This window comes from Hypanus sabinus, chromosome 2, assembly GCF_030144855.1.
Source record: "Hypanus sabinus isolate sHypSab1 chromosome 2, sHypSab1.hap1, whole genome shotgun sequence".
Classification (NCBI taxonomy): Eukaryota; Metazoa; Chordata; class Chondrichthyes; order Myliobatiformes; family Dasyatidae; genus Hypanus; species Hypanus sabinus.
Window position 1 is genome coordinate 108,697,331 of NC_082707.1, and position 25,470 is coordinate 108,722,800.

Consider the following 25,470-nt stretch of genomic DNA (forward strand, 5'->3'; position numbering starts at 1 on the left):
TCCACAGCACTCTCTGCAGAGTCCTGTGATTGAGGGAAGTACTGTTCCCATACCAGGCAGTGATGCAGTCAGTCAGAATGCTCTCAATTGTGCCCCTGTAGAAAGTTTTTAGGATTTGCGGGCACATACCATACCTCTTCAACCATCTGAGGTGAAAGAGGCACCATTGTGTTTTTTTCACCATATAGCTGGTATGTAAAGACCACGTGAGATGCTCGGTGATGTGTATGCCAAGAAACTTAATTTAAAGCTGTTCACCCTCTCAGCCTCAGATTCATCAATGTCCATAGGGTTTAGCCTGTCTCTATTTCTCCAGTAGTCCACAACCAGCTCCTTTGTTTTTGCAACATTCAACAAATAGGTGTAACATCTGACAGCAACAGCAGGTTCAAAGGTTCATTTATTATCAAATAATCTAACTCTGAAATTCTTCTCCAGATAGCCACGAAACCAAGAAACAAACAAGTGGCAGCACGATTATCAACCCCCAGATCCCTCCTCCCCACACAGGAAACTGAAAAATGGAACAGGCACATCATCCTCCAAATCCCTCTCCGTTGCATACAAAAAAAAACTAGATCATACATTAAACACAGAATATAAAAAACTATAATACTGAAAAAGTTCACAGGCCAAGTCCATATTAATATCTATATCCAAAACACAGAAAACCTGGGCACTGTAGCAGTCTTCCCTCTCCAGTAGCAGAGTTATCCCACCAGCGATCAAAAGGCAAGCAGCCAGCACTCCCACTCCACATTCCCCTTGATGTTTCAATCTGATGCAGCATATACCAATGTGCAATTAATCAGCAATTTTTAAGCCACCAGAGGGAAGTTATATTCTCCTTCTATGCTAGTCTCTTTTCTTCCCTCCTCCCACCCTGCCCCCAAACATCGAGCACACTTTCATCCCATCCCAAGTAGATTTTTACCCAAAAAAAAATCAATAGTTTTATGGCCATCATTACTGACACTTCTCTTTAATAGCAGAATTAATGAAATCAATTTCCCCAGCTGCTAGAGCAGGGCTTTGACTAGTCCTGGGTTAATAGACCCTCTGAATGCTTCTCCATTAACCTTCAGTAACTCTGCCACTGTAACTATTCTACAGAGGGAGGACTACTGCTCCACTGCATCAGCAATGTCGCCATGTAAGGAGTGCAAATTCCAGAGCACAGCAAATATCCATTTCTTGTAATTGACAGCAGAGTTTACATCATCCAACTTCATTGTTTAAATAAGGTCAAGGCAATATAATGAAATCTGAATTTTTACAAAGGATTGCGTCTATAATACAGACACAAAATGACAGAGCTTGTTTCATCATTAAACTCAGAAGGAAGAGGTCAGCAGAAAATATCACATGACATGAACTTTGCAACAGGAAGTGACAAATTTCAACATTCACAGAGAACACACAAACCGGATGAAACAAATTATTTAAAGATATGAAACTAATCCTATAATATTTTTCAAGATTCAAGATTGTTTATAATGTTATTTTCAGTACACAATTGTAAAGAACAAAATAATTGTTACTCTGGATCTGATGCAGCACAAAAAACACAAACAATTATAATAAAAAACACAAATATAAATACACAAGATGGTTTCGACACAGACTGATTGCGCTAGGTATGGGAGTGTCGATACACAAGTTGACTGACAGGAAATAATTAAATAGTGGTAGTTGGAGGTGTGAAACACAGAACACTCAGGAAATTGGGACTTCTGAAATGATTACCAGCAACAAGCTGTTTCAAATAAAGCTATATACAAACTAATTATGCTATAATTTGCACTCAAACAATTGATTACATCACAGATGTAATCTTTCAATTTTATCCTTGTGAAATGATAAAATTTTCATTTTAGTTACAAGAGAACTTGCAAACACACCAAACCATCTCCCCTCAGCCTTATCCATTGCTAGCATGAGGCCAAACGCAAACTAAAACACCTCTTATTCTGCCTGGGATGTCCAAAACCCAAGGGTATGAACAATTTTGGTTAACCCACACAACGTTCCTTTTCATCCGGATCCACCTAGGTTCTCTCATCCCACACTCCTCCTTTTCAATTACTTCCCAGCCTCAAGACCCAGCTTCTATCCCCTGATCCACTTGGTTCTGTTCACACACTCAACCCATTGAGTTTCATATCCTCCCACACCTGGTTCCATCTGCACATCAAGCTCCTCCTCACCAAGTTCCACTTATTGCTTGTCAAGGACTGCCTCACCCCTCCTCCGCTACCTCTTTTCTGGCCACCTGCCCTTTAGCTCTCAGTGCCAGGGTCACAACCCAAAAGTTAACTGTCCAGTTGCTTCCATAAATGCTGCCTGACCTATGAATTTCCTTCAGCAATTTGCTTTCCATCCCCGATTCTGGTATCAGTCATCTCTCGTGTCTCCACTTGGAATGATAAATGGAAATCACTACCTCCTCAAGAGAAGTGGGGAGATGGCCTATGTGGTACCCTGCCCTTGCTCTGTGAATTCTTCCAATTTGTAAATGTTGCCAGTGACTGTGGTTCAGCTATTCTGTCCTTATTTGAGTCAAAGGCCACCTTCAGGTATTCAAAATGTTTGCAGATATATTAACATTTTAAAAACTGCACTTTCAGTAGAAGCCAAATTATCAAAGAAAAAATAAACAGCATTTCCAACCAGAAAACTAGCACATCAATCAATGAAACAATTTCTTAAAGATCAGCCAAAGTTTTTTTTGATCATATATAAAATGTTTAATGCCATTAGATTGCATATTCAAAATCAATACTAAACATTAACATAAATTTGGGCTGAACTTTTGTGCAGCTAAGGCAGGGCTGCATTGTCAGAAGTTCCCATGGCCCATGTGGAACTTGTAGACTTCCTCACAATGTCATGTTCAAAACCACAGAGTTAGAGAGCACAGAAAAAGGCACTATAGCTCAACCAGTCCATACCAACCAAGATGTCTCATCCAACTTAATCCCATTTGCCAGTATTTGGCCCATAACCTTCTAAATAGTTCCAATCCACATACCTATCCAACTGTCTTTTAAAGTTGTACCTGCCTCAACCAATTCCTCTGGCTGTTCAATCTACTTAGCTAACACCCTTTGTAGAAAAAAATATTGCCCTTAAGTTCCTATGAAATCTTTCCCCCTCTCCTTAAAATCTCTAATCAATTTCCCAACCACATGGGGAAAAAAAAAGTGCATTCACTCTACCTATATTCCTAATAATTTTTTTTCACTTTGATAAATCAACTCTCAGTCTCCTACACTCCAAGGAATAAAGTCCTAGTTTGTCCAACCGCTCCCTATAACTCAGTCCTTCAAATCCTAGCAGCAGACTTGTTATAAAACCTAACAGAAAATATTCACATCTTTCCTATAGCAGGGCAACCAAAACTAAATACAATACTCCAAGGGCAGCGTCTCCAACATCCTGTCCAAACACATCATTACAAAGCTACCTTCCTGCGACTCCACTTTCAGTGAACCATATGTACTCCAGTACTCCAAGTCCCACTGCTTGACAACACTCAGAGCCCTGCCATTCACTGAAATTCCTAACTGGATTTGATAGACCAAAATGAAAAAACCCGCACTTATCCAAATTAAATACCATTTGTCATTCCTCATCTTATCAAGATCTCTCTAATTTTTTAATCACCTGCTTCATTCTCCACTATACTAGCTACTTTAGTGTCAACTGCAAGCTTACTAACCATGACTTGTACATTCTCATTTAAATTATGAATACAAATGAAAAACAACAATGGAACCAGCACCAACTCCTGAGGTACACAAGAAATACCCTTCCAACATCACCCTCAGTTTTCTATCAAGCTAATCACATATCCAATTTGCCAGCTCTTCCTAGATTCCACATGATCTAACATTCCAGAGCTGCCTTCCTTGTGAAACCTTAAAGGTCTTATAAACCACATCAACCACCCTACTTTCATCAACTTTCCTGGTCACATCAAAAGACTCAAATTCACAAGACCCGATCTCCCATGCACAAAACCATGCTGATTACTCTGAATCAACTCCTGCTTTTCAAGATGTATGTATATCTTATCTCTCAGGATCCTCTCCACTAACTTTCCTACCAGATGCCACTTGCTCTTGCAGTACCCTTCTATATCTTTTGCACTTAAATAATTACTATACAGGCAAGTTGCTTTCACATTAAGATACAACTTCAACTAAGATAGGGATATTAAACTAATTTTTTTTTTAAAAAACCTCTTTGAGTTCACAAATATTCTTGCAAGCAGCTTGTTATTTCAAGTAACACTGTCAGATTTTTGGTTTTGGGATATCTACTCATTGTTTCAAATAATCCAAAATTACACTTTGTGAAGCCAAGGGGAAAAATTTGTACTTCATAATGCATTCTGAGCAACACTCGCATAGCACACTTTGCTAATACAGCTACAATGCAGTGTGCTGTCATATTTGGATGATGTGTGAAAATATTTACTTTCATTAGTAGAATAAAGGTCCCCTTGATAATCAGCATTGTTTTTCCCAGTATCAACAAACATCACATGACTCTTGCCAACAACTCCAAGTGCTTGAAAGTGCTCCATATAGGATCTAAATATTCAGGTCAAACACTCCTAGAATATATTCAGCAGTTTCATTCCAGGAAAGGAATGAAAATAAATTCATATATTATTTAACAGCCAAGAGGATTAATAAAGACACTACCAAATTAGTAAGGAAATGCACTTCCAGAGGCATCTACAGTATATTCCTTGAGATGAGGAGAAAAACAAAATCAGTTCTTTAGTTGATAACTGTATTAAAGCAAATCAAGTTTAATTGTCATTCAAACCATACATAGATACAGCTTTATGAGACAGTATTCCTCTGGGACCACAGTGCAAAACACTCAAAATAGCAAGCAAACATTCAAAAATAACGAGCAACACAATTCAAAATATTCAGCAAAGAAGCATATACACTCAGGATCTTGGACTATATATTGTCCAAGACCCTGAGCAACAATGCTTTTCATTACTTCTCAGCGTTTTATGCTTAAAGCAAATTACGTTTTTGAAATGTTTTCCCCAAATTTAAAGTTTATCCCAACCCTGAGTGGAAGGTTAGTTCATTTGGTGACGTGGAAACCACAGAAAGGGTGCAGAAGAGATTTACAAGGATGTTGCCTGGATTGGAGAGCATGCCTTATGAGAATAGGTTGAGTGACAGAGGATGAGAGGTGTACAAGATGATGAGAGGCATCGATCGTGTGGATAGCCAGAGGCTTTTTGCCCGGGCTGAAATGGCTAACATGAGGGGGCATAGTTTTAAGGTGCTTGGAAGTAGATAAAAAGGGGGAAGTTTTTTTTCTAAAAACAGAGTGGTGGGTGTGTGGAATACACTACCAGTGACAGTGGTAAAGGCAGACACAATAATGTCTTTTAAGAGACTCTTAGATTGGTATTTAGAGCTCAGAAAAATAGAGGGCTATGTGGTAAGGAAATTCTAGGCAGGTTCCAGAGTATGTTTCAGGGTCAGCACAACATTGTGGCTGAAGGGCCTGTAATGTGCTATAGATTTTCCTGTTCTCTGTTCTTTTCAAGATTGTTTATGCCTCTAGTGTCACCCCTCAGCCTCTTATATGCCAATGAATAAAGCCTTAGCCTATCCAACCTCTCCCTATAATCAGGCCTTTCAGTTCAAACAACACTCAAACTTCTATGTTCTCTTTCCAGCTGAATGATTTCATTCCTATAAATAGAGCAACTAAAACTGAAAACAATACTCCAGGTGCACCTCACCAATGTCCTACATAGCTGCAACATATTGCCCCAACTTCTCTACTAAATGCCCTGTCTGATGAAGGCCTGTGTGACAAATGCTTACTTTACCACCCTGTCTAATTCAACGCCACTCTATAGAACTACGTACTTGTAATCCTCAATCCGTCCATTCCACACACTCACTGTCCATTCGCTGTCAAAGTGCTACACTGTCTGACTAAACCAAAATGCAAACCCTCACACTAATCTGGATTACATTACATCCACTGTGCGATGAAGTGCTTTGTATGGTTGATCATGAAGTACATCAACTCCACTCCAATTTGCCTCCCATCACAACAGGTCAACAGCAGATGTGATTTCATTGTTTCTTTACTCAGCCCTTAAACATCTGGACAAGACACACAAAATGTTGAAGGATCTCAGCAGCTCAGGCAACATCTACAGAAATGAATAAATAGTCGATGATTCAGGTTGAGATCCTTCTTCAGGACTGGGGGTGCTAAAATAAAAGGGGGCAGAAAGTGGAAGGACAGCTAAAAGGTAATAAGTGAAGCCGGGTGAGTAGCAAAGGAAAAGGGCTGGGGAGTATGGAATCTGATAGGAGAGTGGACATAGGAGGAAGGGGGGGGGGCAGAGATGACAGGCAAGTGAGAAAAGGTAAGAGGACAGAGTGGGGAATATAAGGGAGAGGGAGTGAAGATTTCCCCAATCAAAATTTCCTCCTCTATTGGGGAAGATAGGAAATAGCCTGCTCACACTTATTCTCTCTATATCCCTCAATCTTTTTAGACCTCTATCAAATATTCCCTCAGCAACACACACAAAATGCTGGAGGAACTAGCAAATCTTCCCTCACTCTTCTCAGCTCCGGGGACTTCCAGTAAGATGGCAATTGCTTAGCTGCTCCAAACTTTTGGTCCGTTATTTTCGCTATCTTTGCACTAAATGTCTCCATTTTTAAACCTTAGTTAGGAACTTTATTTGGTTTCTTTTACTTGCCTGTGAACACATCTACCTTACAATGTCTAGCAAGAGTTCCAAATACGGGAAAAAGGAAGTTCCAGCTCTGTTGGCTGAGACACTCGCTGTGCTGGAACAACATCGAGACGATATTTTAAAGGAATTCAAAACCGCTTTCAAACAGCTGGAAGCCAAACTGGATATGATCAACGATAGAGTGGACGAACATGCTTAACACTTATCTCGCGTCGATTCGCCTTCTGAAGATTTAGAAAGTCGTGTTCGATACTTGGAGACTCTCTGTTCCAGCCTAGAGGGGAAATGTAGCAAACTCCTTTCCAAAATGGTGGATCTCGAAAATCGCAGCAGATGTTGCAACCCTCGAATTCTTGGGTTGCCAGAGGCCACCGAACAGGGATCAACCGTGAAGTTTTTCGCCGAGTTTCTCTGTGACATATTCGGGAAAGATTTGCTTCTGAACCCGCCTGAGCTCGAAAGGGCACACAGGGTCTACGTTCCCCCTGGAATTCTGGGCTCCCGCCCGCGACCGGTAACTTTGTGCTTTCATCAATACCAGGTAAAACACCGTCTGATTATGGAGGCACGTCACAGAGGTACTTTTACTTTCCAAAATACGATCATTCACTTTGTGGAAGATTTTGCACCCCAGATCTTAAAGATGCGCGATGAATTTAAAGGCGTAATGAAAGTGCTTTTTGATCGTGGTTTTAAACCCTCTCTTCGCACTCCTGCTGATTTACGAATCACGCTTAATACTGGAAAATATAAGTGGTTTAACTCAGTGAAGGAGGCTGAGGCATTTGTTGCAAGTCTTCCGGCTATCCAGCCATCTTCGGAACCCGATCGGACCTCCTAAAATGGTGGATAAGTACTTCTCGTAGTAAAATTACTTTTTCTGGACTCAGACTTTACTTGAATCACTCAGACATTATTTATTGAAACTCTAAGGGCTGTTGACAATCTCTCCCTGGACTTGGTGTGTCTTTTTTAAATAGGCATTCTGTGCTTAATGTTTCCCTATGCACGTTTAAATAGTACTTGTGTAATCTATTTTATTCTTGTATAACTTTATCTATAGAGTTCTACAATTGACTCTAACTTGTTTTAGAGGTTTGAAGTCTTTATTGAAGGCCTCCCTGTTTGTTGGTTCACAGTTTAACTGCTGATTATTCTTTATTTTTTTATTTACTATTTTTTTTTCACCCTTTTTTTTAATCTTTGATTTTCCTCTCTGTAAATGGTTGATAAGTACTCTTCTTGAATCTATAATTTTCCCCTTCCTCCCTTTTTTCCCCTCTTACTTTGAAGTTTTATATTTCTGCAGAAAATGTTCCAATTTGTAGTTATGTTTTCTAGTGCATATACTAGTTACTATTTGCTATAGTATTTATATGGAACTGCTGTTAATGACACAGATCTAGAAGCTATATTTGGGTTAATTTTTTTGGTAGAGCTAGCTGCTTTTTTTGGTAGCCGTCTAGTTTTGGGTTGTGTGGGTTTTCCAGTTCCAACATCACTCACTGTATTTATTGGTTGTCTTTATTGCTCAGGACATGTTTATGTTTTGATTTCACGAATCTATGTTTACATTTCTGCTCCCAGACTGCTATTGTATTGCTTGACTTTTTATATGCCTTCTGCCTTTTATGCATTAGTAATCAATAATGGCTAGTGCACTTAAATTCGTGAGCTGGAACGTAAAGGGATTGAATCACCCTGTTAAAAGGAGGAAGGTATTCTCACATATCAAACAACTCAAAGCTGACATTGCTTTCCTTCAAGAAACTCATATACGTTGTTCTGATAACTCCCGGCTTTTGTCAAAGTGGGCGGGTCAGCATTTTCATTCATCCTTTACCGCTAAAGCTAGGGGAGTCTCCATTCTTATTAACTCAAATATTCCTTTTGAACTCCATAATAAAATATCTGATACAAATGGCAGTTTTATTATTGTTTCTGGTAAACTATATAACACTAAAGTTGTACTAGCAAACCATTATGCCCCCAACTTTGATGATGTTAACTTTTTTGAACGTTTTTTTACCTCACTACCAGACTTAAACTCATACTCTCTTATACTGGGTGGTGACTTCAACTGTTGGTTAGATCCTAATCTGGATTGATCGTCCTCTGTTACCAGATCACCTACAAAATCTGCCTTAGCTACTCTTCTCAGCTCCATGGAATAAAGTCACAATTTATTCAATGTTTCCCTACAAATCAAGCCCCCAAGTACCAGCAAAATCTTGGTAAATTTTCTCTGTACTCTTTCAACCTTATTGATATCTTTCCTGTAGGTAGGTGACCAGAATTACACACAATAATCCAAATTTGGCCTCACCAACGACTTACAACAACATAGTATCAGAACTCCTGCACTCACTACTTTAATTTATGAAGGCCAATGTGCTAAAAGCCTTCTTTACAAGACCTGTGATGCCATTTTCAAGGAATTATGGATCTGTATTCCCTGATCCCTCTGTTCTACTGCATTGTCATACTATTCACTGTACAATTCTGATACTGGTTTGTCCTCGCAAAGTGAAAGCTTCACACTTGTCTGTTTTAAATTCCAACTGCCATTTTTCAAACCATATTTCCAGCTGGTCCAGATCCTGCTGCAAGTTTTGATGGTCTTCCTTGCTGTCCATTATAGCCTCAAACTTCATGTCATCGACAAATTTGTTGATCCAGGAGCCAAAGGGGTAAGGGAAAACAAAAGGGGGGGGGGGGGTGGGAGTGAATAAGGGAAGTTAAAAAAAATCAGAGTTGATGCCATGAGGTTGGAGACTACCAAGACAGTGATTGGCCTCAGTGTGGCAACAGAGGAGGCTATGGACACACATGCCAGTATAGGAATGGGAAGTGGAATTACAAAGGTAACCTCCAGAAGGTCCTCACATTTTTGGTGGACTCAATGAAGTTGAATCTCACTGATGTAGAGATGGCCACACCGGGAGCATCAGATACAATAAGTTACCCCAGTGGATTCACAAGTGAAGTGCTACCTCATCTGGTAGGATTGTTTTGGGTCTGATTGGTGGTGAGACAGACAGATGTAACTATCTATTAGCCATGGTTACAGGGATATGTGCCTGGAGGAGAATCGGTGGGGAGGGACAAGCGAACAAGTAAGTCCAGAGAGAGCAATAACTGGAGAAAGAGGGGAGAGGGAGATATGAGATTGATGGTGGGATTCCAGTAGAGATGGTGAAAACTTTGGAGAATGCTGTGTTAAATATGGAGGTTTTTTGTGTAGTAGGTGAGAACAAGGAAGAACCCTTTCCCTATCATGTTGGAGGTGGAAGAGATGGGGGCAGATGTGTGCGAAATAGAGGTGTAGCTGCCTCATTTCAATGTTGCGCCTTTTGTTCCAATTCTTTCTTTCTACAACATTCTGTAGTCTCACTCCACTTAAGCAATAAGTTGTTTGTTCATTCCTTGTTCCAAAGTTCTAAAGTTCTAAGTAAATTTACCAAAGTACATATACAGTGGTCCGAGAAAGTTTGTAAACCTTGTCGAATTTTCTCTATTTCTGCATAAATATGATCTAAAATGTGATCAGGTCTTCACATAAGACCTAAAACTAGATAGATAGAACCCAAGGCAAACACGAGGAAATCTGCAGATGCTGGAAATTCAAACTACACACAAAAAATGCTGGTGAAACACAGCAGGCTAGGCGGCATTCCACCAGCATTTTATGTGTGTTGCTAGATAGAACCCAATTAAATAAATAACATAATAAACAACATATTTATTGAGAAAAATGATCCAATATTACATGTATTTATTGGAAAAAGTATATGAACCTATTTGGAGTCAGGTGTTCCAATCAAGGAGATGAGATTTGTCATGTTACTGACAGAGCCTACTCTTCTCAGGAAAGATCTGTTTACATGGACCATGCCTCAATCAAAGCTTTCAGAGGACCTCAGAAGAAGAATCGCAGAGAAGCATGAAGCTGGAAAAGGCCACAAAAGTATTTCTGAAAAACCAATTTATATTAAAAAAAAATTGCTGCATGTCTCAAGATTGCAAAAGACCACCTGGATGTTCCACAACACTTCTGGGACAAAGGTCTATGGATAGATGAGATAAAAGCTGAACTTTTTGGCAGAATTACACACCATTATGCTTGGAGGAAAAAGGGCACGTCATCATAGTCTGGGGCTGCTTTGCAATCGTTGAGGCAACAATAAATTCAAAATTTGAAAAGACAAAATTGATTTGAAAGACAAAAGAGTAAATCAACCACAGAATGGTTTAAAAGAAGAAAATTTGTGTTTTGGAATGGCCAAGTCAAAGTCCTGATCTTAATTCCATAGAAATGTTGTGGAAGGACCTGAAGTAAGCAGTTCACACAAGGAAGCCCACCAACATCCCAGAGCTGAAGCAGTTTTCTAAGAAGGAATGGCCCAAAATTCCTTCAAGCCGATATATAGGACTGATCAAGTTACTGGAAACAGTTGATTGAAGTTATTGCTGTACAAAGGGATCACAACAAACACATGTAATATTGGATCATTTTTCTTAATAAATAAACAAGTGTAATGCTTTTTGTGTTATTTATTTAATTAGGTATTATTTATCTAGTTTTAGGACAAGTGAAGATCTGGTCATATTTTAGATCATATTTACACAAAATTAGAGAAAATTCTACAGGGTTCAACTTTCTAGCACCACTGTATGTCAGCATGTACTACCCTGAGAATTATTTTCTTGTGGTCATTCACAGTAAATAGAAAGAAACAACAGAATCAATGAAAAACTGGACGGAGACAAACAGCCATTCCGCAAAATACAAAAAGGAAAAAGAAAGCAAAATAATAATAATAAACAATAACTATCGAGTACATGGATTGTAGAGTCCTTGGAAGCAAGTCCATAGGTTGCGGAATCAATTCAGTATTGGGGTATGTAAAGCTGTCCACTCTGATTGAGGAGCCTGATGTTAAGGGGTAATAACTGATCCTGAATCTGGTGGTGTGCTCTTGTACCTCCTCCAGTGAGAAGAGAGGATGTACTGGATGGAGCTGCTTTTCTGTGACAGCACTCCTTGCAGATGTGCTCAATAGTGGGAAGAGCTTTACCTGTGATGGACTGGGTTATTTCTGTTCAAGAACATTGGTTTTCCCAAACCAGCCAGTATACTCTCCGCCACACATCTGCAGAAGTTTGTCAAAGTTTTAGATTTCTTTGTAATGGCACTTACATGCTGGACCCAAGACAGATCTTGGGTAACACCAACAAATTTCAAGTTACTGACCCTCTCCACATACGATTCCCCAATGAGAACTAGCTCAAACTCCAGTTTCCCCCTCCTGTAGTCAGCTTTCTGGTTTTACTGAGTGAGGGGTTGTTATTCACGATCCTCAGAGCCCAATGTGATAACCTCACAATTATTCCTTCTATTTTATACCTACTTACTTAATGCAACGACATTTCTTTCACATTCTATGTATACTCTAAACTATTTATAAATAATAAATCTTACCATAATGCTGTCTGTTGCTTTATCCAAGTCATTAATTTAGACTGTAAGTAGTCATCATCACTCTAAGAAAAGTACAATCTGGCTGATGACCAACATCAAGTCAGATTCAGTTTTTCATGTAGTTTAGCTCAGCTTTATAGCTTCAGAAACTCTAAAACAGCAATTTGGCTTGGATAAAAGGGGCTAAAGTGAGAACAATGACATAAATAACAGTTATTTATTACAATAAATACATACAGGTCGTATTTATTGGCTATTTTTGAGTCAAATTCATTCTACTGTTGACATACAAATTCTTTGAATGGTTTGTTTAAACTCATATCTCGTGGCTGGAGCACGGACGTCAAACTACCAAGAATGACTGCAATGTCCATATTTTTAGCTTTCAATGCTGCTTTTGTCTCACCTGACAAGTGCGCTTTGAACATGTCCCAGACAGGTAACGATTTTTCCTTCCTGAAAGCTTTGGGACGTCGACGCCACACCTCACCTCTTTAACCCACTTCAAGCAACCAGCTTCGTCCATCCAGTAGCATTCTTGAATGTAAACAACAACACCCCATGGAAATTTTCTGAGCAATCTTTGTTTTTTGTCTCAACACAAGATCACGTCTATTCATAAATCGGGTGCACCAACTTCGCTTAGCTTTGACATTTTCGCTGACCTCAAGATGCTTTTCGTCCCATTCAATGCTTGAACTCCAATCATTTCTCTGGTAGCAATGTATCCAGACAATCGTTGGTGATTCACTGTTTCTTCCAGTTCTGGCTACTGACATATTTTCCTGCAGTTTGCACATTTCATCTTTGGCATTTCCCTCAGCATGTCCTCTGCCTTTCTCCACTCTGTCACTTGTTTCTCATTTACACTAAACTTCTTAGCAGCTGCAGAATTATTTGTTCCTTTAGTAAAATCAACAACCTTCAGCTTGAAGCCAGCATCATATCGCAATCATTTTAATCTTTTGTACATGGTGATCGCAAACTCAATACTGAGTACACGTACTGAGCCCGCTACCCCGTGTTATGTTTTAACAAGATTACGATGGGCGCAAAATGGTTTCACGGGGGTTACATTTCAGGGGATTCTTTTCCTTTGGAAAACTATTCCAAAATTTCCCTCTGATTTATTTATTAAGAATTCGCTTATAATGCTCTACAATGTGTAGGCCTGTTTTCTTAGCAGGTACTGGCTCACAAAATTTCCAGGTTCTAAAATCCAGCATGTGAGATTTTGTGATCTTTTCTGGTTAAATCAAAAACCTCTACAAAAGGGGTCGGCTTATACAAAGGTAACATGAAAAAGTCACTGTTTTAGCCTTGAAAATGGGTGATCGGCTTATACTCCAGGTCAGCTTGTACACCGGAATTTTCGGTAAATTAGTCCTGATGAAGGGTCTCAGCCCAAAATGTTGACTGTTTACTCTTTTCCATTGGTGCTGCCTGGCCTGGTGAGTTCTTCCAGCATTTTGTGTGTAACATAAATTAGGGAACCGCTTTGTTGAGCACCTCCACTCCATTCACCGAAAGTGTAATTTCTTGGTGGCCACCCATACCTATCCCTATTCCCATCTCAATATGTTGGTCCATGGCCTCCTCTGTGATGAAACCACTCTGAGGTATCTCTCCCTGATATTCTGGCTAGGTAGCCTCCAACCTGATGGCATGAACATAAATTTCTTCTTCCAGCAATTTTAGCCCCCTTCCCTTTTCTTCTATTCGTCTCTTCTCATCATCTGCCTATCACCTTCCCCGGTACTTCACCTTCTTCCCTTTCTCTCATGACTCACTCTTCTCTCCTATGAGACTTTCTTCTCTAGCTCTTTAGTTTTTCCACCCACCTGGCTTCACCTACCTCCTTCTAGATGGTCCTCCTTCCTCTCCACCAACCTTTTTATTCTGATGCCTTCCTTCTTCCTCTCCATTCCTGAAGGATCTCAGCCCGAAATGCCAACTTTTTATTAATTTCCATAGACACTGTTTGGCCTGCTGATTTCCTCCAGCATTTTGTGTGTTGATGAGCATCCAAGGCTGTCACTACACGGAATGGACTGTCACTACATTTTCACAGCCCTCCAAAACAGCTCTCTTCTCCCCCCAAGTTTAAATGATTAACATATAATCTTACTGAAGGTAATCGATGGATGCGATGAAGCTAAATGCACAGAAGTGTTTCTTTCATTGAAATCAAGGAGATCATGCTGGGGAGAGGTATATAAAACCTAAAAATTAGAGCTGAACATACTTACAGATGAAATAAGTGTGTTTTCTCAATGCAGGTGTTGAAATCTTAACTCTCCCTCAGATGAGGGTCAGACAGTTCAATAATTCAATCACAACTGCTGCATCAAGATCAAAGGAGATTTGTGTGTCATTTTTCCAAGCAAAACTGAATTTAAATTATTCATAACATGAAATGACAGAGAGGGCTGGAGGCAATTGCACAATCTGTGGTGGAGCCATTGCTCTGGTTAATTGTTGCAAACAGACATGCTCCAGAGCACTGCACTTCCTTTTTACTTCAAAAATGTTACTTTATTCTTAAAGTTTGTAATTGTAGAAAATATACTCCTATTTTCAGAAGAATGCTATTCATTTATAATGCATGATAAAAATGATTTTTTTAAAAATATTCTCCTCAATGCATATGGTAGGAGGCCCTGAACTGTGACATTGCCTGACGGAGTCTTTGTGTCAGGTGAAACAAGCTTCAGTACATCCTTCAGCAAGCAGTCCTGCACTTTGGAATGTATCGGTCAGCATCATAGGCTATGGACAGCTCCCTCTCTGAAAGGCCTGCAAGTATAGGGCAAACCACAGGAATCTTTCAAGAAGCCAGTGAGCCATCTAACAGGATCTAATATTTCTTTTTCCCCTCAGCACTGAGGACATGCTGTGCAGTCTACACTCTGATGTACTAATGGTCAAACACCCTCCTCCATTCAGAATGTTCTACAAGCAACAGGTAACACTGCACAGCCCAGATGAAAGGAATTTTCCACAGCAGTTATGGCCAGACCCATTTCTCACATCACAAGGTACAAACAGAACTTCAGCACACAGGGACACTAGGTGTTTTGTTTATTTAAGGTGTATAGAAAGCTTGGTGAAGCCACACACTAAATGACAGCCATCACAATGAGGGCCATGTTGAATACATTTTCCCCCACTCCCAATTTTCTTCGGACATTTGGACATCAAGTCTGTACAAACAATTTGCAAATCTCCAGACAAAATAGAAAATTGATTGGTTCACTACCGTACCAGATGCATGCGTACAGGCCACACACACGGAGAAGTTTGGCTCCCACATTTCCAATTCCTGCTTCATATTAGCCACATATTCCACTTTGACCAATGCCACGACTTCTCTGAACTATATTTCCAGGTAATAAGATGTGAATGTAACAGGACTAGCTGTCACAAAGTAATGCTTCACATTTTGCTGGAATTATATCTGGTCTTGGGGCCCTCTCAAATTGGTCTCAATGTTCATCGGTTCGATTACTGACAATGTGCTAATGATGACCATAAACAGGAAAGTCATGCCTTAATGCATCCATTGTCTGGAATGTACCTCCTATTAGCTTTTGGAAAACAAAAGAGAAAGCGACATGTAAGCAAGGAGGTTTAAAGTTCATTTTAAAGGGCATTAGTCAAGGATTACTGATTTTATTACTTGTGACAAGGCCAAGAAACACTGTAGAAGCCAGTTGCCATCACCAAGATTCCAACAACCATGAAAGATTTATCTCAGTATTGTTCAGTGGATCTTTATCCAAGAAACTTAAATGTATTATCTGTCAATTTAATTATTGCCACACTTCCAAACCAACTCAAATTGTTAAGTAGCCAAAGTGCAAGCTCATATTTTGTTAAGTTGCAAGTATAACCACATTTTTGAATTTGAATACAACACCTACCAGAAATCTTGAAACATTTCTGACATGCTCAGCTGGAATTTAACTTTAGAAGCTACTTCAAACAGTGAAACAATGGTCAATTAAGTTGTGAAAAATATATCTACATATTAACAACTAAAAACAAAAAAAAAGTGGAAGTCTAATAATCCAGCACCCTCTCATAACTTCAGTGATGTTGGGACTGGCAGATTTCCCATATTGTTGGTTAGTTTTGAAATTAATGGTCCAATGAGGATCATCTGAGGCTACAGAAAACTATTGATAATCTGAGAAACTGGAATGGAATTTAATCCTGTTAAGTGCTACTGATTAATTTTGAGAGGCCGGATTAAGCTAACACATGCATGATCAATACAGGACCTTAGAGTATACTGAGGGAACAGAGGGATCTTGATGTACATGTTCAAACACTGCTGAAGATGGCAGAACAGATAGCTGGAATGATAAGAGCAGCAAATAGCAATGCCAATCTTCATGAGCCAGGCACAGAATGCAAAAGCAGGGATGTCACATTGCATGTTGTGTTATAAAACATTAATTAGGTCACAGTTGGAGTAATGTGTAGAGTTCTGTTATTTTGGAGAGGGTGCAGAGGAGATTCACCGGAATGTTGAAACGCTTCAGTTAGAAAGAGTGACTATAAATGCTGGGCTTGTTTTTCTTGGAGCAGAGGAAATCGAGAGGGGACCCGAAATTCACTTTGAACATGTTTTGAAATTGTAGTTTCCTTTCTGCTTTATGTAACTAAACTAGCACAGACTCTTTGCTGGGACTATTTCGACCATACAGCAGATAAGAAGCACATTATTGAAACGTGCACCTGGTAATCTTGCTGCAATAGAGCTCAGAATAAAGGGTCTGCTTTGAGAATCCTTTGTCAGCCACAAAGCCATTCAAATGTAAACACACCTCACAGGGGAAAATGAAGCTGTATTGTTTATCCTTACAGTATATTTGGAGCATTCTGCAGACAACATTGATGGTAGCTCTGCAGTGCTTTGATGATTCCCTCACAGATATTAGTAAAACAGATGGATTTTTACAGAATGCAGAAGTCATAATTTCAGAAAATTCTGCACTGCATATGTTAGCCACTTAATTAAAATGCAGCCCAACTTCAGTATGCTTACAGAATGTAGATATACAGTATATCAATACCATTCTCATTAATTCTTTTCACAAAAAATGAGAATGACCTGGAGGCCAGAACTCATGCCTTGATGTGGCACGTTCTCTCAGCAGTATCTGAGAGAGAGAAAGCAGCTGTCCGAACTTCTTAACAGCTCAGCTATACTGTCCAATTCAAGATGAAATTGCTCAAAATGGGGAAAAAATAACTTCCTTCATCTCCACCAGTCTCTCAGGATTGAGCACAATTTGATTTCACTCCAGTTTTGTTGGTTCCAAGGTGGCTGAGGAGACCAATCATGAATCTACAGGCTGCCACAGATGTAGCAGGAAATGTCTGTACAAGAGGTGGGACATGTTCCGATCTTTCCCACTGATCCTAACAAAGAAACAAAATACTCTTTGTCCATTTTAAATGGTCAGAGACAAGGACTGTTGCAAGTCTGTACTACAGCTAACATGAATGCTAACATAACAGCTAACATAACTTTCTCTTCCAGCCTCGAACCCTCTTGCTGTGATCGAGAGTATTAACTGTCCATGCTATGAGCCTGCATCAAATAAGCACACAATGCAGCCTCACCATCCAAGCTAGCCAAGTGCCTGATTCTAGGGATGTCGGCTTGGGAGAGGACATCATTCACTTATCACTGGATTTGGAAAATTAAAGGCAATGTCAGCAGCACCATTCCAATGCTATGAGGTGCCAGGTTGTTTATGCTATCAGGTTGTTTATGTCTCCTGGTACACAAGATGCAGATTGTATGAAATAAATGCAACACACACAAAATGCTGGAGGAACTCAGCAGGTCAGGCAGCATCAATGGAAAAGAGTACAGTCAACTTTCAGGCCGAAACCCTTTGGCAGGACTCTTGATAAAAGCAGGAAGGCCACCTGATTCTCATCATCTGCTTTGCCATTTGATACAAAGCTATCAAATTTTATGGCTGTACCACTTCCCTATTCTTCTATTCCTTCAAGATACAAAAAACATCCATTAATATATTCAGTAACCAAGCTTCTACACTCTCTTGGGTATAGAATTGCAAAGATTTACCACTGCCCTACTAAAGAATCCTCACCCTATTTTAACCTTGAATGGACAGCTATTTTGAAACTAAAACTGCAAGTTTTTGGCAACTTGTCCCAGAGGGAGACATCACCTCAATATCTTACTTTCAACCCTAAAAGAATTTTCCTTCTTGCACCAGTAACCTAATCACTCTAATGTTAACCAAGACTAGCACATTTCAGAGTTTGCAAGCTATTCAACCATGAGCATAACCACTGATACGCAACCGTGCTTTCATTTGTATTTACACTTTCCCCAAGTAATTATCAGAATGTAAACAGAAATGGGAAACTTGCCCAAATTAACTGCCTATCCAAGGTCTGAGGTCAAATGCAGCCTTATAATTCTTCACCATCTTGGAAGGAATAATACCATAAGACCAATTATGAAATATTTTCTAAACCTCAGTGTTCAACCCATTCTTTCCACATTGTGCACAATATGGTTGCAATTTGACAATACTAGTAAAATAAACATGTATAATGACAGATTTACCTGAAATAGTAAGAAGGAAATAAAAACTCTTAGGGATAAGGATACTGCAAAACATTTAACATTCAATTTTGTATTTCAGTCGGTAACTCGGTCAATGGCTCACGGAAACCTAGGCAATGTCTCTGATCACTGTAAATTTATTCCTCAGTATTTATTACCGAACAGCGACCAGAGGCACTGTGGAATTATAGTTTTAAACCTATATGGAATTAGAGTTTTAAAAAAATTAATAAAATGACTAAGGTCCTTTGTACAATAACTATCAAATTATGACTTATCATTTAGAAGCAAAGATCTTTGAAAAGAAACAGCACTGACACTGCTGTTAACTTCAATATTGCTTGTCATTTTTCAGTACACATTTCTAAAAAAAACTTAAGTAAAATCTACATCAGGTGAAATGTGCAGAAGTGATTACATGATACCACATGATTCCTTTTGCATTTGTACAGGGCCCTGGTGAGACCACACCTGGAGTATTGTGTGCAGTTTTGGCCTCCAGGGTTACGGGAAGACATCCTGGCTGTAGAGGAAATGCAGCATAGATTCACAAGGTTAATTCCTGGGATGTCCGGACTGTCTTACGCAGAGAGGTTAGAGAGACTGGGCTTGTACATGCTAGAATTAAGGAGATTGAGAGGGGATCTGATTGCAACATATAAGATTATTAAGGGATTGGACAAGAAAGAGGCAGGAAATATGTTCCAGATGCTGGGAGAGTCCAGTACCAGAGGGCATGGTTTGAGAATAAGGGGTAGGTCATTTAGGACAGAGTTAAGGAAAAACTTCTTCTCCCAGAGAGTTGTGGGGGTGTGGAATGCACTGCCTCGGAAGGCAGTGGAGGCCAATTCTCTGGATGCTTTCAAGAAGGAGCTAGATAGGTATCTTATGGATAGGGGAATCAAGGGATATGGGGACAAGGCAGGAACTGGGTATTGATAGATGATCAGCCATGATCTCAGAATGGCGGTGCAGGCTCGAAGGGCCGAATGGTCTACTTCTGCACCTATTGTCTATTGTCACATTGATGTACACTAGAAAAATGTGGCTAAACTTGAAAGATACTGAAACTAATATTTTATAGAGAAGAAAAAGGAGAATAACCAAAAATTCACAAACTGAATTAACCCTTTATCCCCATTTACTTCTGAACATTTGTTTTCAACTCCCATGGTAAAACTGGATTAGTAGAATAATTGTCCACTGTAAATTGTCCCTATTGTGTTAGTGAGTAACAGAACCTTGGGAGAATTGATGGGAATATAAAAAAATAAAATAGGATAAATGCAAGAATAGTGTAATTGGATTAGAGTTAAATGGTGGATTGAAGGTGTCATTTCTGCAGTGCTTCTCCCCATGACTAGGGCAACTCACAAATGTAGTCAAGAGACTTAGAGTTTAGGGGAATGGGCAAAGTAGTGACAATGGAAATACAATGTTGGAAAGTGCACTGTCATGCACTTTAGTGGAAGAAATAAATGGGAAGATTATATTTAGACAGGGAGAGAATTCAAAATACAGAGATGCAGAGGGATTTGGGAGTCCTTGTGCAAGATACCCTAAAGGTTAACCTCCAGGTTGAGTCGGTGGTGAAGAAGGTGAACGCAATGTTGGCATTCATTTCCAGAGGTATACAATGTAAGAACAGGGATGTGATGTTGAGGCTCTATGAAGCACTCATAAGACCACACTAGGATTATTGAATGCAGTTTTGGAAAGAATATACTGGCATTGGAGAGGGTACAGAGAAGATTCACAGGAATGATTCCAGGAATGAAAGAGTTACCATATGAGGAACGTCTGGCAGCTCTGGGGCTGTATTCCCTAGCGTTCAGGAGAATGAGAGGGATCTCAAAGAAACATTCCAAAAGTTAAAAGGCCTGAACAGATTAGATATGGCAAAGTTATTTCCCATGGTAGGGAATTCTAGGACAAGAGGGCACAAATTCAGGATTGAATGCCATCCATTTAGAACTGAGATGTGGAGAAATTACTTCAGTCAGAGGATGATAAATCTGTGGAATTTGTTGCCAGGAGTCGCTGTGGAGGCCAAATCATTGGGTGTATTTAAGGCTGAGATAGATAGGTTCTTGATTAGCCAGGGTATCAAAGGGCATGGGGTGAAGTCAGGGGAGTAGTGATGAATAGAATAATTGTATCAGCCCATGATTGAATGGTGGAGCAGACTCGATGGGCCAAATGACCTACTTCTGCTTCCAGATCTTATATTAATTTTTGTAAAAGATTAAACCTAATTACATTAAAATCTCACTCAATGAACATTTCTCTGCTGCTCCCTGGTGTACTTTCTATTTTAAAGTAAAACTTAAGTTACTCGGGGGGAAAAACAGTCAGATCAACTGGTTTAGGGTGCTAGGCACTTGATTAGCGCTCATCAAACGAAATTCATGAACATACATTAAATCCATCTCTTTTCAAAACATCCCTTACCATTACAAGGAAGACATGACAACATTTCTACTTTCTTAGATGGTTCTGCAGATTCGGCATATCATGTAAAACTTTGATCAACTTCTATAGATGTATGGTTTCAGATCTCAACATTATCAAGGCTGTCTGGGATTAACCAGAGAGACAAAAACAAATAAGACAGCCAAAGTCTGTAGAAGAACTGTGGCAAGTTCTCCAAAATGAAACATAGAATAGAAACATAGAAAACCTACAGCACAATACAGGTCCTTTGGCCCACAAAGTTGTGCCGAACATGTCCCTACCTTAGAAATTACTAGTCCTATATTTTACTAAGCTCCACATACCCATCTAAAAGCCTCTGAAAAGACCCTATCATATCCACCTCCACCACCGTTGCCAGCAGCCCATTCCATGCACTCACCACTCTCGTAGTAAAAACCTTACCCCTGACATCTCCTCTGTACCTACTCCCCAGCACCTTAAACCTATGTCCTCTTGTGGCAATCATTTCATCCCTGGGAAAAAGCCTCTGACTATCCACACGATCAATGCCTCTCATCATCTTGTACACCTCTACCAGGTCACCTCTCATCCTCCTTTGCTCCAAGGAGAAAAGGCCAAGTTCACTCAACCTTATTCTCATAAGGCATGCTCCCCAATCTTGGCAACATCCTTGTAAATCTCCTCTGAACCCTTTCTATGGCTTCCAGTAGCGAGGCAACCAGAAATGAGCACAGCACTCAAAGTGGGGTCTGACCAGGGTCCTATATAGCTGCAACATTACCTCTCGGCTCCTAAATTCAACTCCACAGTTGATGAAGGCCAATACACCGTACACCTTCTTAACCACAGAGTCAACCTGCACAGCTGCTTTGAGTGTCCTATGGACTCAGACCCAAAGATCCCTCTGATCCTCCACACTGCCAGAAGTCTTACCATTAATACTATATATATTCTGCCATATATGACCTAACCAAACGTTCACACTTATCTGAGTTGAACTCCATCTGCCACTTCTCAGCAGTTTTGCATCCTATCAATGTCCCACTGTAACCTCTGACAGCCCTCCACACTATCCACAACACCCCCAACATTTGTCACCAGCAAACTTACAAACCCATCCCTCCACTTCTTCATCCAGGTCATTTATAAAAATCACAAAGAGTAAGGGTCCCAGAACAGATCCGAGCCCTGTGGCTGACCTCCATGCAGAATATGACCCGTCTACAACCACTCTTTGCCTTCTGTGGGCAAGCCAGTTCTGGATCCACAAAGCAATGTCCCCTTGGATTTCATGCCTCCTTACTTTTCTCAATAAGCTTTGCATGAGGTACCTTATCAAATGCCTTGCTGAAATCCATATACACTACACGTACTGCTCTTCCTCAATCAATGTTTTTCAATCAGGCTCATAAGGCACAACCTGCCCTCGACAAAGCCATGCTGACTGCTCCTAATCATATTATACCTCTCCAAATGTTCATAAATCCTGCCTCTCAGGATCTTCTCCATCAACTTATCAACCAGAGTTAAGTTTCACTGGTCTCTAATTTCCTGCGCTATCTCTACTCCCTTTCTTCAATAAAAGAACAATATCCACAACCCTCCAAACCTCCGGAACCTCTCCCATCCCCATTGATAATGCAAAGATCATCGCCAGAGGCTCAGCAATCTCCTCCCTCACCTCCCACAGTAGCTTGGGGTACATTTTGTCCGGTCCCGGCGACTTATCCAACTTGATGCTTTTCAAAAGCTCCAGCACATCCTTTCTTAATATCTACATGCTCAAGGTTTTCAGTCTGCTGCAAGTCACCACTACAATCACTAAGATCCTTTTCTATAATGAATACCGAAGTAAAGTATTCATTAAATACCTCTGATATTTCCTCCTGTTCCATACACACTTTCCCACTGTCACACTTGACAGGTCCTATTCTTTCACATCTTATTCTCTTGCTCTTCACATACTTGTAGAATGCTTTGGGGTTTTCCTTAATTCTGCCTGCCAAGGCCTTCTCATGGCCCCCTCTGGCTCTCCCAGTTTCCTTCTTAAGCTCCTTCCTATTAGCCTTACAATCTTCTAGATCTCTCTAGAACATTACCTAGCTCTCTGAACCTTTTATAAGCTTTTCTTTACTTCTTGACTAGATTTATTACAGCCTTTGTACACCACGGTTCCTGTACCCTACCATAACTTCCCTGTCTCATTGGAACGTACCTATACAGCACTCCACACAAATATCCCCTGAATATCTGCCACATTTCTTCCATACTCCTCCCTGAGAACATCTGTTTCCAATTTAAGCCTCCAATTTCCTACCTGATAGCCTCACAATTCCCCTTACTCCAATTAAATGCTTTTCTAACTTGTCTCTTCATATCTCTCTCCAATACTATTGTAAAGGAGATAGAATTATGATCAATATCTCCAAAATGCTCTCCCACTGAGAGATCTGACACCTGACTAGGTTCATTTCCCAATACCAAATCAAGTACAGCCCCTCCTCTTGTAGGCTTATCTACATACTATGTCAAGAAACCTTCCTGAACACACCTAACAAACTCCACCCCATCTAAACCCCACACTCCAGGGAGATGCCAATCAACATTTGGAAAATTAAAATCTCCCATCACGACAACTCTTTTATCTACAGCTTTCCGGGATCTGTTTCCTTATCTGCTCCTCGATATCCATTACTATTGGGCAGCCAATAAAATACCCAGTAAAGTTATTGACCCCTTCCTGTTCCTAACCTTCACCCACAGAGACTCTGTAGACAATCCCTCCTTGGCATCCACCTTTTCTGCTGCCGTGACACCATCTCTGATCAACAGTGCCACCTCTTTTGCCTTCCTCCCTGTCCTTTTTGAAACCTCTAAAACTCAGTACTTGAAGTAACTAATCCTGTCCCTGAGCCATCCAAGTCTCTGTAATGGCCACCACATCATATCTCCAAGTACTGATCCACGCTTTAAACTCATCCGCTTTGATCACAACACTCGTGTTAAAATAGACACATCTCAAGCCTTCAGTCTGAGCACGTCCCTTCTCTATCGTCCCTCTCGTACTGTCTATAAGCTTTCTCTATTTGTGAGCTAACCTCCTCTTCCCCAGTCTCTTCAGTTTGGCTCCCATCCCCCAACAATTCTAGTTTAAACTCTCCCCAGTTGCCTTAGCAAATCTCCCCGCCAGGATATTGGTAATCTGAATCCTTGCCCTCTGCTCCAATCCCTCAGCCACACATTTATCCTCCACCTCATTCTATTCCTATTCTCACTGTCACATGGGACAGGCAGTAATCCCGAGATTACTACCTTTGTGGTCCTGCTTCTCAACTTCCTTCCTAACTCCCTGTAGTCTTTTTTACCTTTTTTCTGTCATTGGTACCAATATGTACTACAATTTCTGGCTGTTGTCCCTTCCACTGCAGGGCACCTTGGATGCGATCTGAAACATCCTGGACCCTGGCACCTGGGAGGCAAACTACCATCCAAGTTTCTTTCCTGCTTGGAACAATATACCAGACAATTTTCTTATAAAACTGTACAACAGCGTTTTGCAGAGAATTGATTTAGTTTTAAAGGTAAAGAACAGACACACCAAATATTGACTGATTTCATTAGTATGCACTCATTATATTAAATGTGTTGATACTTACAAACTTTTCATTTTTTTTACTTCTGAAAGCATTTTTGCTTCATAGAACTTTTTTTTAAAGATTTTTGCACAGTACTCTACAGAGAGCGCTGCCAAAACAAAACATACATCATCGAGGATCCCCACCATTTAGGCAACACTCTCTTCTCACTGCTGCGATCAAGATGTACAGGAACCTTCAGTCCCACATCACCAGGTTCAGGAAGATATTATGCTTCAACTATCAGGCTTCAAACCAGCATGGCTAACTTCACTCACCTCAACTCTGAACTGATTCCACAAGCTACAGACTCACTTTCAAGGACCCTACAACTCATGTTCTCACCATTATTTATTTACCTATAATTATTTTGTATCTGCAGAGATTGCATTCTTTTTCGCATTGGTTGTCAGTTTTGTGTGTCGTTTTTCATTGATTCTATTATATTTCTTGACAGTTACCATGAATACCTTGCAAGAACATGAATCTCATGGTAAAGTATATTTTCATAATAAATCTACTTTAAAAT

General features: G+C 40.1%; 1 protein-coding gene across 7 annotated transcripts in view; it reads right to left on the minus strand.

Annotated features, from left to right (window-relative positions):
• numb (NUMB endocytic adaptor protein) overlaps positions 1 to 25,470 on the minus strand; it is a 279,062-nt gene that overhangs the window by 248,690 nt on the left and 4,902 nt on the right. For 3 of the 7 annotated variants that reach the window (XM_059951826.1, XM_059951817.1, XM_059951768.1), the window contains exon 1: positions 12,658 to 12,673. The exons of the other annotated variants lie outside the window; for them this stretch is intronic. The gene's annotated coding sequence lies outside the window, so the exon portion shown is untranslated. Of the gene's footprint in view, positions 1 to 12,657; positions 12,674 to 25,470 lie in introns of those variants that run through there. 7 annotated transcript variants of the gene reach the window in all.